The sequence below is a fragment of the Agelaius phoeniceus genome, chromosome 3 (genome assembly GCF_051311805.1).
Source record: "Agelaius phoeniceus isolate bAgePho1 chromosome 3, bAgePho1.hap1, whole genome shotgun sequence".
NCBI classification, from domain to species: domain Eukaryota; kingdom Metazoa; phylum Chordata; class Aves; order Passeriformes; family Icteridae; genus Agelaius; species Agelaius phoeniceus.
In genome coordinates, this window is record NC_135267.1 from 103,699,501 (window position 1) to 103,715,562 (window position 16,062).

A 16,062-nucleotide genomic window follows, 5' to 3' on the forward strand; every position below is an offset into this window, starting at 1 on the left:
TTATGTTCATGGTTACAAATTTCAGGGTTGTTTTTTAAACAACTGCGGAAAACTTGATTCTAATAAAGTATGCCTTTCTTTGGCAATGTTCCAAAGCAGTTACTGCTGAGCAGCCCTAATAGCTTCATGTAATGTGTGGAATTTTAATAATGGGCAACCTAAATGGGGGTTACTTTTTTAAATACAAGCTGTGTAATTAATCCAAGTATGTAAATTCAGTGCTCTGTGCCAGAAGCAGCTGCATATTAGTTCTACTAGTTTTATGGACTCTGTGAATCATTCTGAAATCTTTAGGTGGCGTGTCAGTGAAGAATATTACTACTTATAGCTCTTAACACATTACTTTTTGTCCATTTTATTTATTTGGAGTAGTGCTGAGTTGAGCTGCATGTCCTTCCTTTCAGCCTCTCTAGGACAGGGAAATGTGCTGCAGAACATACATTATTTTGGTCATTTACCTTGCTCTCCACAAAGGCCAGTTGTATTAAAGGATTTATTGCACTGTTTGTACATAAAGGTGCTCTCTAAGCTCCAACAAGGAGCAGCCTGACATTGTGCTGGAAGCAAAGGCATGTTCAGACAGAAGGTGCCTGTTCTGCTGCTGGTGTAAGGACACGAGTCATCCCCAATGCTTTGGGAATTCAGTGCAACAGACTGTGGGCACAGGATCTCCTCTTTTGGGAGCACTCAGGGGTGAGTCCAAGGTGCTGGGCTGGGAGTTCTGACCAACAGCAAGCACTGCTGTGCAATGATGGATGTCAAGGGCTGAGGCCATTTAGATTCATTCTGAGCAAAAGAAGGAACAAATGTCCCAATTTGCCTGCAGATTTGTAGCAAACACCTACTCCTCTGCCCTGCTTATAGGACACAGTGTAAGAACAATGCCACCAGAGAACAAAACCACTTGTTCTCTTATTCTCAGTTGGTTTAGGTCACTAAGCCTTTTGTGTACAGCTGAAGATGTGGCAGTGTACTTTTACAAGGAAAGAGGTAGTGATGAGCAGCTGAGGGTGACACCTTAAGCTTGGAGAAAATAGGGAAAGCAATAAAAAAAGATTAATCTAAATCTAATTTTTCTGCAGCTGTTAGAAGCCTTTGGGCAGCTTAGCTACTTGGATACCTTAATGCTGCTGAAGCACATAAAACATGGGTGAATTTGAGAAAGAAATATCTAAGAAATAGAAACATGCCTTCAGCCTGATTTTTCTAAGCCTTTTGAAGACCATAAACACCATTTAAAAATAAATTAGGGAGTACATACAGTCTTAGGAAGTTAGGGTACCATTTCCACAGGCGCAGATATAGAAAGAATCACAGAATATGCTGAGTTGGGAGGGGCCCATGAGGATCATTGAGTCCAAATCCCAGCCCTGCACAGAACACCCCAAGAGTCACCCATGTGCCTGAGAGCATCCTCCAAACCCTTCTGGCACTCTGTCAGACTTGGTGCTGTGACCACTGCCCTGGAGAGCCCGGAGAGTTCCAGGGCCCAAGCACCCTCTGGGTGAAAAACAACAAGGGCTTGAAGAATGCCGAATTTTGAGGTTGGAATTTGCTTTTGCACGTTGGTGATTCCATTTTTTTTTATACCCTTAATTAATCCTTAATTTTCCTATGCAAAATCTTAGAAAAGATTTTGTATAGGAAAAAAATATTTCATCTGATCTGAAAAATAACTGTTTATATGGGATCGAATGGGAAATAAAAAACTTAAGGAGATTCTGATGCTGCTAAAATTCTGAATTTTTAAAAAAATCAAAAAAGTCTAGTTAATTGTCACTTGAATATCTTCATATTTCCCAATTCCCATAATAGAAGGAAAGTTCTTACAGTCTTTTCTCGAACTTAGGATTCGAATCTGATCAGAGAGCCCCTACAGTCAGTACAAAGAGTGGTTGTACTTCTGTAGGTTTTGTCTCAGGACAGCTAACAGGTAGCATTGCCTGGACTGCTACAACCAATTGACTTTCAATTACTGACTTAAATGTGAGGCAAATTGTGTTTGTCAGTGTGTAAAACCTAAGCTATTGATTGCCTAATTCTCTTTCTTACAACTTACTATTTAAATAAGTGCAGTAGCAAAAGCAAAAAAAAATACAAATTACAGAGAAGTAATATATTAATTTAATAACATCAGTTAAGAAATTTGTAACTTATACAAGTAAAGTAATTGGTACTGTGGCATTTTATAGTGGATGGTAATTTCTAGTAATAAAAATAGAGTTCATTTCTTAAGTAATGTATTGACTTATTTATGATATTTAATGGGTTTCTTACTGATTTTTTTATTGCAGTTGTAAATTAATTAATTTGCTAACTTATTTCCAAAAGTCTTAATTAAAGTACTTATTAGTAGGCACAAGTAAATGACAAGACATTGTTTGACTTAGCAATGTTCGATTTACCAATTCTAAGTAAATTTTTACCTAAGGGGCGTGGAGACCAAATGCTTCTGAAATGTCTTAAAGCTTTAATGATGCTCCAGGGCTGTTAAAAGCAGTTATTTCAGACACTCAGCCTGTCCAAGAGGAAGCACTTAGCTTTCAAGTTTTCAAGCTCAGTAAGCAACATAAAAACCATTTATTTTGGAGAGGGGAGAAACCGTGTGCTGTTGATTAAGTTAATGCTTCTGTCCACTCAGCAATTGCCTTTTTTCAGTAGATACTGAAAGTACCCAGAAACACACATTACCTTTGGAGCTGGTAGGCAGTTAGTTCTGTAATGATCTGATGGCTGTAATATGTATGCAAATTTCTGAAAGTTGGAGTTAAGGTTGTACTAAAGGCAAAATCCGTGATCAAAAGCACAGGACCTCTCAGGAAAGGAAAATTTTTGAAGATCAGGAGGTAATTTTACTGAAAGGAGAGCGAGCAAAGGAAGAGTGAAAATACAGACTTACAACATGTGGAGGAAATATGATCAACCGCCAGATAGAATTTTTCATGATACCGCTTGATAAATATTCTAGCAACAGATTTATGAATCAGCTGCAGGAGATCAATAAGGGCTCTCTCCAGACAAGATTGCTTATGCATCTGAATCATTACTAAAATGATGTTTCTGTGCATTCGGACAAAACCCGGGTATGTATCATTTCAGTTTTCCCACATGCTCTCTTTTTGCAGTTTGTCTTATAAATTAATTCAATGACAGGATGTTGTGGTTAACTGAACTTAATGAAATACCAGTGAGCCCCTTTTCAAAACGAGTTCTTGATGCTTCCTATTGGAAAATTGGCTAGAAAAGTTAACCTCTTCCCAACAGAAGACTGAGATTATATCAGTTTATGAGAGAGAATCACAGAACGGGCCAGGTTGGAAGGAAACTCAAAAGAGAATCTGGCAGAATTTTGTGTGAAAGGGAATCTGGGGGAGATTATCTAGACCCCTGACCCAGCTGCATCTTGAGACCTCCAGTGATGAGGCCTCTCCCACATCCCTGGGGAGTTGCTCCAGGAACTGCATCTTCTCACTATAAAAATAATTAAACATACATTTCAAGCTGAAGCCCCACATGACACACAGCTCATTTAGATGCTAATTATTGATTGAAAAAAAAATTGTATGGCATTTAAGTAATTTTCATTTGGGTAGAATTGCAAGATATTTACAGAAGTTTTTTAAACCACTAGATTAATTGTGACAATATTTTATGTTTCATTATTTGCTTGGTTCTCTTTATGGGATGGAGGAGTGAAGGTATGAACTTTCAGTAGAATCAATCATGTCATCTTATATGATTTGGAGATCCACCTCTGTCCAGAAATACAGGAGAACAGGTCAGCAGAAAATGAGCAGTCAGTATTTTGTCATTGTTATAAAACAAAAATAAACAGGATTCAAAAAACTAAAGTAGTCATAATTTCAGAAGTAGCTGTCTCTATCTGAGGTTTAGGATTAACATTTACCATAATATTACTTGGCCTGTCCAGGTAATTTTTGTGTAAAAGAAGCTGGATCATTTCCTTTGGCATTAATGCCATGGTTAAGAACCTTACTGAGCCAGAGAAAAGGTCCAGAGCTAATTGAAACCAGCAGGATTATTCAGTATGTTGGCATTATGTTTCTTCATTTAAAAAAATAAAATTAGGCAGACTGGCTGTATTTTCCAACAAGTGGCCTATGCTCTTTACACAGTTCAACTGGTCTGGTTTTCCTGTGGGTCTAATTTCACTAAGTAGGCATTTGGAAAAGCCTTACTATTTTAGGAATATTTGCTTCCAAATGCTTTGGCGACCACCTTCTTTCCCCATTCACCTCTGCTCCCTCATCAGCTATGACTGATTATTCTGATTTCAGCTTGTGTGCCAAAAACTATCTCTAACCTGCTTGTGTCTCAATCCTGTAGGGATCTTGTGTCAGAGGAAATACTGCTGTGCAGATGAGGGTGGTGGCTGTAGTGAAGTTAAATAATTTTAAAGTCATTCTAAAGTGAAAGTTATTTCACTTGTGGTTTGTGCCAATTTAAGTAAAATAAATTTAATGAACTTGTTATGGGGATTATCTTTGTTTTCACTTTCATCTTTTTAAAATTAAGTTATTGTAATGCTAGGAATAAAAAAAATTAAGCAAATTTAGTTTTAACATTTCTTCCAGAAGAGGCACAATAACTCAATTACTGGTAGAGTAGCTTCTTGCAGTAATGAATTAGTGATTATGCATTTCTGTTACTGGCTGTGAACACCTACTTCTTGCAGAGCCAGATTTAGACAGTGGTGGTTATGCTGAATAATTTAATCTATTTAGAACCTTCATGTGCTCATCAAAGGAGCAGCAGGGGGGAAGCAAACCTGAATATCTAGAGAATTTGGCTTTCATAGGTCTGCCATGCTAATTTGGTGAAAAAGGGGACAGTGTCCTGTTGTTTTATTTAGTAATCAACTGGCCATATATTTGGGGTTTTAAGATATGGAGGAGGGAGATATAAAGAAATGTTTTATAATGCACGTAAAAGTCATCTTTAAAATAGATGTTTTCACGCAGAAGGTGGAAAGGCTTGAACCTGCCACAGCTCCAAATAGGTGTGCCTTACCAGAATGAGCAGGTTTATCCTCTCTAGCTCAGAAAAGGTTAGCTGGCTTGGGTTAAGAAACAGAATTGAGAAGTCTCAGCCTTTAAAATCCAAAGCCTTAATAGTCTGAAGAGAAGGACCCGCTTATAAGAAGTACTAGGAACTGCTCAAGAGACATTGCAAATGTTGGCACTTGTGGGTCTTAAGTACTTTTTAACACCTTGAAGAATTGGCCAATACATTATCTTTTTAATGCTGTATATGATTTTTATCCTGACCTTCTCCTTTAATTAAGGCTTATTTCAACAGGGGAGCCATTGATTCAGTGAAAGAAAATGAACTCTGTAATCTGCTTTCCCCAAATTGAACTTATTTTTATTACTATTAATTGCTGCCACTTACTTCTTGTGATGTTTTAACTGCTTGGATTTATTAAAACAATCATAGGATTTGCTATTATCACTTGAGAAATGGGAAGGACAATGATGATTTACGGATGACCCAATGATTTTAAGCCGGTATTACTCCAGATTCAAAGATTTATGCAATCTGCCTCCACTGTGTAAGTAGATGACAGTCTCACTCTCCTTTTTTCTCTCCCTAATAAACCCCAAAAGACTGCTGGCCTGTAACAGAGGACATGGAGATCCCTGATTTTGCAAAAGAGGGATAGTTTTGGTCAGAGTTCTGTTTTATATCCATAAAGTTCGCTATTAGCTGTAGGAAGGTTTTGTTGGTTCAAATAGGACTGGTGTTTGGAGTTGTTGAGATCTGACTGTGCAACTTGATTCATGTTTGTGAAGAGTTGCAGTGGTCTTTGTGAAGAACTGAGAGACAGTGGGGAAGCTTAGAAAGTCAGAACAGAAGAGGGAGATGATCGAGCAGAAAGGAAATGAGTCAGACTGATTCAGCAAAAGAAGAGAAACATAGAATCCCAGACTGGGAATTGGTTTGGGTTGAAAGGCACCTTAAAGAGCATCTAATTCCAACCCCCTTGCCATGGAGAGGGACACCTCCCACTAGACCAGGTTACACAGAGCCCCATCCAATCTGGCCTTGAACACTTCCATGGATGGAGCATCCACAGCTTCTCTGGGCACCCTGTGCCAGTGCCTCACCACAGTGAAGAATTTCTTCCTAATATCTGATCTGAACACCTTCTCTCTCGGTTTGAAGCCATTCCCTCTTGTCCTGTCACTACGTGCTCCTGTGAAAAGTGTCTGTCCACCTTGCTTGTAGGATCCCTACAGAAAGAGGGAGAGATGGTGACAAATCGCTAACGCTGGGAACAAACGACAGGATATCAGGCAGGAATAATTGGTCTAGATGGTGGAAATGATTAAAAAGTTTGACCAGTTAGAAAGTGATTGGAAGAAACATTTACAATGCAATTAATTAACTAGGGCAATCAAGCTTAATCAGATAGTCACTCAGTCAACCAGACTGAACTAAGTGGATAATCTCTTGAACCGGCAAAGAAACCAAGTGAGGGAAATGCACTGAATTGTCAAAATTTAATGAAATGCACAAGAATTAATCCATTAACATTTAAAATTATCAAAAGCAAAGATAAATATGTAGGATGTTCAGATGGAAACTAGTCCCATTTGGTGGCACATCTCGCTGGAGCCTCAGAGGCATTAATGAGCAAAATAGATTTTGGAAGATGAAGAACAAGAATGAAGATAATATGGCACAATAAGGAAAGAAGGTATTCTGTGTTTGCTTGAAAATGAAATAATGCCAACAGCAAGAATCTTATTTTTTTTAAAGCCTGCTTAAGTGTCACACATATAAATGGTGGGTCCTGAGGTGGTCACTGCTTCTCTGTAGTAGTGCAGTACATAAAAGATTGAAAAAAAGGTGTAATTCTTCCTATTTCTTCACAGGGTAGAGTCCTTAAGGTTTTGGCTCAGGGCACTTCTGTACCTCGGGGCTTATCCTCTGAAAAGTTCAAGTCCAGCTTGGTTTCTGGGTCTGAGAGGTCTCACTGTAAATCTGCCCCAGTTGTGCTATATGACCCTCTCCAGCTCTTTTTGTCCAAAGCCTTCCCCTTCCTGGCTCAGGAGCCCTGCTGGCTTTGTCCTGCTGTTCTGTTTCTGCCAGGTCTACTGCAGTCAGCTTTCTGAGCAAACCAATTACTAAATCAACCCACAGACTTTTTTTACAATCCTGCACTGTATCCAGCATGGGAGAGGTGTGGCACCTCGGTGCCAACACTGAGGGACAGAGTGACAGTCTGCAATAGAGCAACTGAAACCAAAAAGCCTCAACCTTGTAATTCCAAATCAAATCCATAGCCCATAAATAGAATGACAGCTGAATAAAACTACTGCACTGGGGTTTTGTCCCCTGAAAAGTTTAAGAATCTTTAAAGGGGAACCAAGTTTTCTCAAAAGCAGTGAATGCCCTTTTAACAAATGAAAGTCTTTTATGCTGTATTTGGAAATTCACAACCAGTGGCTGCCCATCAGAGTCTCAGGCAGTGTCATTAAGCCAGTATGTTGCAATTCTTTTACTCTGAAGTTGCAAAAAACGTGGGGAGAGAGAGCAATGTTTAAAAGCTGCCAGGTGACTTTGGAGCACAAATTAATGGGAACCACACTCCTTAGTCCCCTAGGAGTTCTCAAAAATGCCATCATTACTGCCTGGCACCTGAGACATGCCTTCCATCATGAGGATGAGAAGGGAGGCAGCTTTACCAAGTGCCTCCATAAATGAGGTGTACAGGGCTTTTATGAATTGAGCCTTTGAAAGCCCTGCTAGAAAGGCTTATTGATCCAGAAGTCACACATGGATGGCAAGATCTTAAATTGCAGTCAGTTTTTATTACATGAAAGAAATTTTAAGAACATACCTTTTCCCCTCCCTCCCTTTTTAAAATTACTGCTTGCTGAAGTTTTCTATAACTGGGAGGTTGCAAGCAATTAAATGAGTCAGCTGGATCCTGGGTCCAATTCCAAAAGTGTAATGTTCATGGAACATGATTGATGGAGTATCAGTGAATTTGTAAGCATAGGCAGAGGTTTGGAAATGTTTTTTCAGATCTACAAGGAAATATAAATATAAATTAGTCAACTCTGTAAGAAACATTTATCATGTTCCAAAAATATCAGTGGTTGATCTTTCATTTGATGTGAATACAGATGAACAGTGCAGCTCTTTGGATACCTAAAAACTTTCAGAGTTGAAAAGCAATCCATCTGGTTCTGTGAGATGATGGGTTGTGCCATACTGGGATCCAAGCTATTTTGGTGGAATTGGGTGCACCACAATCCAGAGTAGATGATTTCTTGGAAACAACAGAATATTCCTTGCACTTAGCCCAAATGATGGACTGGATTTTTAAAAGATCATTTAGAGCTGTAAGCAACAACTGCATAAATCCAGTGTTAGGTTATGCGGTACAAAAACAAATTAAAAAATAAAAAAGAACAAAAAAAAGAATTATGAAATTTCAAACTTTCTGTAATATGATCAGTGTTGCTATTGATTTCTAAAAAGACACAAAGACACTGTTGTCTCTTTAAGCACCTCATGGAATAACAGTGTATGTAGACATGTTCACAAACATCAGTTAATGAAGACATAACAAAAGGAAAGCAGTTGCTGTAAGATCAGAAACATTAAGTGCAAAGTTTTGGTAACAGTGTTAACTCAGCCCTCCTGTGTACTCTTGTTGTACACATCAGTAACAAAACAGTAGCAAAATGACTCACCTGTCTGCAAAAATTGCCAGTGGCTTAGACAGCCAAGTAAAGGAAGTACTTCTTCCACGGGAGCTATTTCCCAAAGCAAAGGAAGTGAGTAACTATGCAGTTACTTGTGAAGAGTTTCTGCCAGTGAAATTACTAAAGCACATTGCACGTCATCCCAATAATTTTTGGAGCCTCAACTGTTTGCATCAGCTTGGAGATCTGCCCCCACATGTTTATCAAATATTATCTTTATGTATTTATCCTTTTGAAAACGGAGGAGCCTAACAGGAGGTTTGATCACAACATTGCTGATTTGGACTTCAGTTACTTCATCATTGCTCATCTCTTCACAGCCAAGAGAAGAGTCAGGTTTAAGTTACAGCTCTTCTTTTACTGCAGATAGAGGCTGAAGCTGCCACAGTATTTGTAATTATACATCTTACTGTGCTGTTATATAAATTTTTTTAATTAACAACTGGTTAAGACAACTGAGAAATGGAAATAACCTTTTCTGTTCTATGTTGGAAAAGTTCTGTTCCAAGGGATTTTGCACTGCTCATGTTTGCACAGAGTGCTTTGCCTTGGTCTTCCATGTTTATGGTGTTTATCTTCTGTTTTCTTCTAGTTTCATCTTTGGAGCACCTCTAGCTTTCTCTGTTCCCAGGTGAAATCAGGCAATTCCTCTCATTTGGACAAGCCTGCTTCTGCTCTTTCCCTTTAGTCATAAAACATTCTTGCCTGTCTAATCGAATCACAAAACCTTTAGGGCAATTTTTATTCCATTATAAGTTTATATTGTAGTAAGTAGTCTTCATCTTAATTGTTGATTTGTAGAATGTGGACTAATTTGTGGCTTCATGTAGCTCCCCTCAAATTATAATAAATGTGCTTGTTCTTGCTGGTTCTGTTCCTAGCAGTACCAGGCAGCAGCAGTAATGCATTACAGTTGTCTTTCTCAGAACAATTCTCCCTGGTTCGTATGACTTTTGTTTATTTTCAAGTAAACGGTGCCCTTTTTTCCTGGACAATTAGGATAATTGCTTAAATGAAGCTAAAGTGTCATGATGAGGCAGATGCCACCAAATGTTAATCAGTCATGCAAAATAACTCTTCCTACAGTGCAAGCCCACCATGATACTGTTCTATAAACACTGCAGAGAAGTTTATTATGGTTTCCATTTATTTGTCTTGCTCAAAACAGTAGTCTCAGATGACATGAAGAAAGTTTCTTTTCCAGTTTACAGAGTCAAGCAATGGACTTGTCCCTTTCTCCCTATTTCTTTATCTTAATAGCATATAGGTGACCTTCTTTTAGCACCTCAACATTCTGCTGATGCTGCTTGCTTTTTTCAGTGTTTGAACAAAGGCCAGAAAATATTTTCAGTGGATAGAAGAAAAAAAAAATTTTCCCCTAAACTCAACTTGCAAAGCTAATTCAGTTTGCAGTTCTCAGTCTAGACCTCAACTGAACTGTCAGGGAATAAAATCTGTATAATAAACCAGTCATCTAATTCACAATATCACAAGATTCAATCTCCCTAGGCAAGATTTAGTTCAGACATTCAGGTGCTTTGTTGTATGAAGTTAGACAAGATGGTATTCATCTTTTGTGACTTCAGCTATCTGAAAGTTAGGCATCATGTCAAAGCTGGTCTCTAGGGTCCCTCTGTAGTCAACAGAGAGAAAAAGAGGCACTTCAGAGGGCAATTCATTCCACCTTTAACATCATCGCATCATCAGAGTGTCAGAAAGGGGACAATGCTTTGGTTGAAGAATTGCTGTCTGGGATTTCTAACAGCACTATCCTTTTAAAGCCAGTGGGTGCTTTAATACCTGTAATCTAGAAGGTCTGCCCACCAATTTCTCACTTGTGAATGAATAGGGTCAGGCAAGGAATCTTTTAACAAACAGATTCTCTATTGAACATTCCCAACACTCACTGGTTACCACGCCATATCAATCATTTTAGAGTAATTATTTTGCAGGAGTTTATTCAAAGTCTGTTAGAATAAACCCTGAAAGAAATTAAATGACTGTTGAGTGCAAGATTAATGTTGCTATCCAGGCATACTTTACAAAACGACATTACTAAAACAGGCTTCCTTCATGCAGCTTTTACTGGGTGCTTCCAGTCAGACCTAGAAGCTTCTCTGCACTGGGAAACCTGTGTGAATTCAGCTCCATGTTTTTCAGCCTCTCTAGATATTTTATTAATGGGTCTACAAAAGAAGGCTTATTTCTAAAAAAACAACAAACACAGTTCTTTCTTTCACATTCAGGGAGGAACATTCAGATACAGAAGTGGTTTGTGAAGAGTGAAGTGGGCGTTGGTAGCAGCAGAGCTACAACCCAGAGCCTTCTAATGGAGTCCTGTAGATCATATTTGAGACCCCAAATCAGGCTTTTTGAAAAGTCTACTTAAATTGAGTTGCAATTGGAGATTGGATCCCATGCTGCTTCCCAAAGAGTGGTAATAGAAGATCCACATTAATTTTTCACTTACTTCCTTACCAGGAGGTGCAATTCCTTCTATTGCATTATCTTGTTTATTTTTATTACCCTTGTGAATGACTCTGTCACTTCTGTTTAAGCAGAAGCAGTAACTCAATCCCTTAATACAGCCTTAAACAACATTGCTTCTAAATGAGGTTAAGATCTATATTATATGCAGCATTTGTCTTGAACCTTAATTCAGCCTGCTTCTGAAAGGATATCTTGTTACATTCAGGAGTAAGTAATTTCAGATCCAGTTCCTGGTGATCATTGAGTTCTAGACTAAATTTCAACTGACAGGAATTCTTAGGCATGATGCACTGTTAAGATGCATGTCAGGGAATTTCTGTTCCATTATATTAATGTAATCAATGTTTCTTCTTTACGGGAAAAATTTAAACCCAACTTTTTTACTGAAGAGAAAATTGTACCAGGTGTGATGTTCTTTGGGGCTTTTTGTTTCATGACCATTCTGTTTTAATACTATTAAAAAAAAAAAAAAAGCTTTAATAATTTCCTGTACATAACCCAATCCTTTTATTTCCACCTTTGATTTAAAGAGAGGTCCCTCTTGTGCAGTTCTAAATTGAGAGACAATTTCCTCAGAGTTTGACCATACTTGCAGTTTCTTTTTTCCCATTCCCCTTGGTTTAGAAGCGGACTTGATCTGAATATTTCAGATAAAGACCAAGCTGTGTTTGAGTTTTCCCAAAGCTGCAAAGGTAAAGGGAGTTAGCAGCCTGATGTTCCACAGTATGCCCTCTTTGAAAAGAGGAAAGGGAAATACTCCCTCTTGCACAAAGTGCTTTGCATGGGCTAGTAAGAGCATTATCATGTATCAGAATTATCTCTCATATTAGAATGATGGTTTTTAAAAGGGACTAGAGAACAGCCTTTCAGTGGGTCACATGAGTCTGGGAGATGCTTCAACACAGACCAGAGAGCAGCTGTCACTTAGAAATGAGAGAGGGTCACAAAAAATCCTTGGGTAGGTAAGAATTGCTGTACTGGTGTCACCTGTCTGACTTTGCCTGAAATAAATTAGGGAGTACTTGCACATGCTGCCTGATCAGCGGATCAGGAGGGAAAGCAGTGGTGAACAGATGGAGGCAATAACCTCTCCTGCCAGTGCAGCTGGGGAAGGATGCATACCTGCAAACCAGAGGGACTCACCTGTTCCACAGCTACAAATAACTCCAGGATCTCACCACAGTCTGCTTTAACTCATTAGTGCTGACAGCTGTGAGCTGAAGTGGTGTTGCTAAGGCTGGAGCCTTGCACTGCCAGGAACTTGTGGAGGGGGGGATACCCTCACCTTGTGAATTTGTGACAGTGCAGTTGAAAGTGCTTGGGGGTCTGTTGACTCACAGTGAGCAACACCCAGAGAAAAGCACAAGAGACAGACTCTGCCTTGTTTGCAGTATTTGGGCCAAATACTCAGATCTTCTGGAGGGCAGTTCTTGCTGCAATTTCTTCAAGAAGGAGCTCTGTATTTTACCAAGTCTGTAAGACTCAGAGATGGGTGTGTCATGAAAGTACCATTTTTGAGAAATATATTGTGTTTCTAAAGCATCTCTCTACCTTCAAGTGTGTGCATCCACTTAAAAGATGTTTGGGTCCAGACTTGGTGCTGTTAGGTTTCTTTTGCTGTTTTTTACTACAGTGAAAAGCAATTTCCACTTGGATTTTGGAATTCTGAGCAGTATCAAGTAACTTTGATCAGAAATTGGAAGTGTCTTTTCATCATCTCATCCTAAAACTGTAACAGATATTCAGTGCTTCATCTACAGAAAATTTAATAACTTAGCCAGCATCAAAAATTGTTTGACACCAAATATGCATTGCTGAGGCAAAGTAGTGATTTATAACATTGCATGAGAGATGTTAGTATCTAATTTACTGCATTAATCAGTGAATGCCAGATCAGTTTGCAGATTGCATGTAGATCAGTTTAATCTGTCATCTTAATTGTCAGTGAATTTTTTAATGTTGAGTTTACTTTAACTGTTTTCCACGCTGTTCCTCACTGAGATGGAAATAGCAGTATAATAACTCTCCAGTGCCCATGTGAGAATGTTCAGGCCTCATGGCTGGTTTTGTGCTGCTTTCCACATCTGAGGTTCCCTCAGCCAAACCTGAGTTTTGCTGCCATTTCCATGGCTTGATGTGTGACAAGTGGAGAGAGCGTAGTCAGCCCTGTCAGTGCTAACATGGTAAAAAGTTGTGTCTTTGGTGCTCTGAGTGAGGAGACTTCAGGGGACAGGACCAAGCTGAAATGACCCAGAGCTCTCTCAGACATGCTGCACTAGCATGTGGCAGGGGCTCCAGTGATTCTGTCACCCTGTTCTTGTGACCAGCATTTGGTGGCACACTTGGTGTCACCTTCCACTTGAGAGCTTCCATGGTCTTACATGGAGTGAGCAGCGTGCTTATTTTTTTTTATATATATATATATATATATATATATATATATATATATATAATTTTTATAATAAATATAGTCTATAATATATATAACTTTATTATATATATATATTATAATTTTCTAATATATATATTCTATTATTTTTATTATATACATCTATTCTAGCTTGTTTTTATTCTAGCTCGTTAAAAAAGCAACCTGGTGGGACAAAGCTATTCCAAGTGCAAACATAATATGTTTTTTGGCAAAGCAAAATAAAAAAAAAAATTAATGGAAGAAAACAAGTTTTCACACTTTCTCCCTGGATTCAAGGAGGTTTTTTTTTTTATTGGAAAATATGTTAAAAGGCATAAAGAAAGCATGAAATATATGAACTGAAAAAAATTTTGAACAATAGCAAGTTTCCTGAAGCTAACCAATGTTTTATTTCAGGTCAAATATAATCTTTTGAAGTACTGCTGAGCAAACATTTTCCTCTACAGGAGACATTTTCATTTTAGATAGCTCTTAAAAATGAGATTTTTTTTTCCATGAAAAAAATTATGCTATTCTAAAAAGAAGCAAGGCCATATATTCCCCACAAAATGGTTTTTTAGGGTGGTTTTTTTTTTCTGTCACAGCAAAAAGATACTTATCCAAAGTCTTTGTCAAGCAAAGAGGCTCATCCAAGGTCACAACAAATGAACAATTTTGGAAATCCTGACCATCAGATTCCTGACTTGTTAGGCAGCATTTCTGGAGGTCATTTGCTAGCAGTGCAAGGCCCCTACACGCACAGAGGGAGTCTGGTTTGAAGGACTCCAAGAAAAGATGCTGGACTGCTGTGTTTGAGCTGTTTTGTGCTCAGTTCTTGATTATTTAATTCTTTCTTCATTTCCCTGAGTACTGGGGAAAGGATACCAGGCTTTTTATTTCCAAGAATACCCTGGCTGACTGATAACTTGGATTTGGCACCCTGTCTTTGCCAGATCTCAGTTCCCTGAGCTGCCCTACTGCTCTGCTGAACAGAGAATGCAGCTGCTGCTGCTGTGAGCCCAGAGGCCTCTGAGCTTTCCGACCCTGTCACCACCCATGGGACCTTGGATCATTGATTTTATCCACATTAGATGCTAGGGCAAGGCACTTTTATCATCTTTGTGATACCTCATTGACAGACTGTTTAAAATTATATTGCTCACTAAAAAGCAGCAGTAATGACCTGTGGGATGGGAAGCAAGGGCATGGTCCAAGTGGAGCTGAGAGCCTTTGCTGTAAGTGCAGCTGCACAAGAGTCCTGCTGCTGTCTCTCAAGAGATTCTGGAAAAGGAGGCAAGGCATTTTTCCTGGGGGAAGGAGCAGGGCAGTTGATTTTGTTGCTGGTGTTTCAGTAAACTTTCTGTATGAACCTTCCCTGTGTCCTACGGGTTGCCTTCCTGGCTTTGAGATACTGCAGTGCTGTAAGCCAGTGACATTCTTTATGGTGGTGAACTGCATCCACATCCCATTAAGTTAAAGCCCTGGGAGAGCTGGAAGTCAGGTATTTTAACTATTCTCTTTGTAAAAAATATATAGTGGACATATAAAACCTTTGCACCCAGTATAACTTTACTGTAGCACCATGCGCAGCTTAAGGTGAATGGAAGTGCAAATACAGTGACCAGTGGGGCAGAGTAAAAATCAGGAGGAGTGTCTGTCCCCTAAGATGGCTGCCCTTGTCCAGACAGCCCCTGCCAGAGGGAATTCCCAATGAAATGTGTTCAAAAATTTATGTCAGTGACTCCTTGGGCTTTTAAATTGATACTTCAAGATCAAATGTAGACACATGCAAAGTAGCTCTGAGATCTCCTCTATATTATGGCCAAAAGAAAGTTTGGTGGTTCTTTTTTGATTATTCAATGCATTTGTGCACTTTGTACTGTCAAGTGAGTCCTATCCAATACAGCTTGCTGTAACCCTGTCCTAAACTGCTGGTGTTTTTTACCAATACCTTCTTTGAAACAGCACCCTGATCCCATAGATGTTTGGTGGAGTGTACACATAATTTCATTGCTTCTTGTAGCTGGTAAATTGATTTATATTTCTCTTTTCTTAATTCCTGGTACACCTAATTATTTTTTGATTGCCAGTCATTTGGAATTCTGTGCATGTGTGGCTGGGTATTTGAGGGTACTCGATTACCCCTGCTTGCCACAAGACCAGAATAACCCCATTACTTTGCTGTGGGGCTACTATTTCATATTCTCTTTTTATAATTTGTTTTTTACCAGAATGTTTGTTTGCTAGGACTTGATGAAGAGGTGTGTTTCTTCCTAATTCTTTATTTTGTATAATGAATTGTTGAATAGTTGTAAAGGATTTGCCTGCCAGGAAGAGATACATTTGCATTTTATAAATAGATTTATCTAAAGTCAACAAGGTGTTATGCTTTGCTGAAACCTACCCAGCTGGGAGGAGCAT

General features: G+C 38.8%; 1 protein-coding gene across 3 annotated transcripts in view; it reads left to right on the top strand.

Moving 5' to 3' along the window:
- Positions 1-16,062, top strand: part of ALK (ALK receptor tyrosine kinase) — a 307,302-nt gene that overhangs the window by 202,730 nt on the left and 88,510 nt on the right. The gene's annotated exons all lie outside the window — the stretch shown is intronic.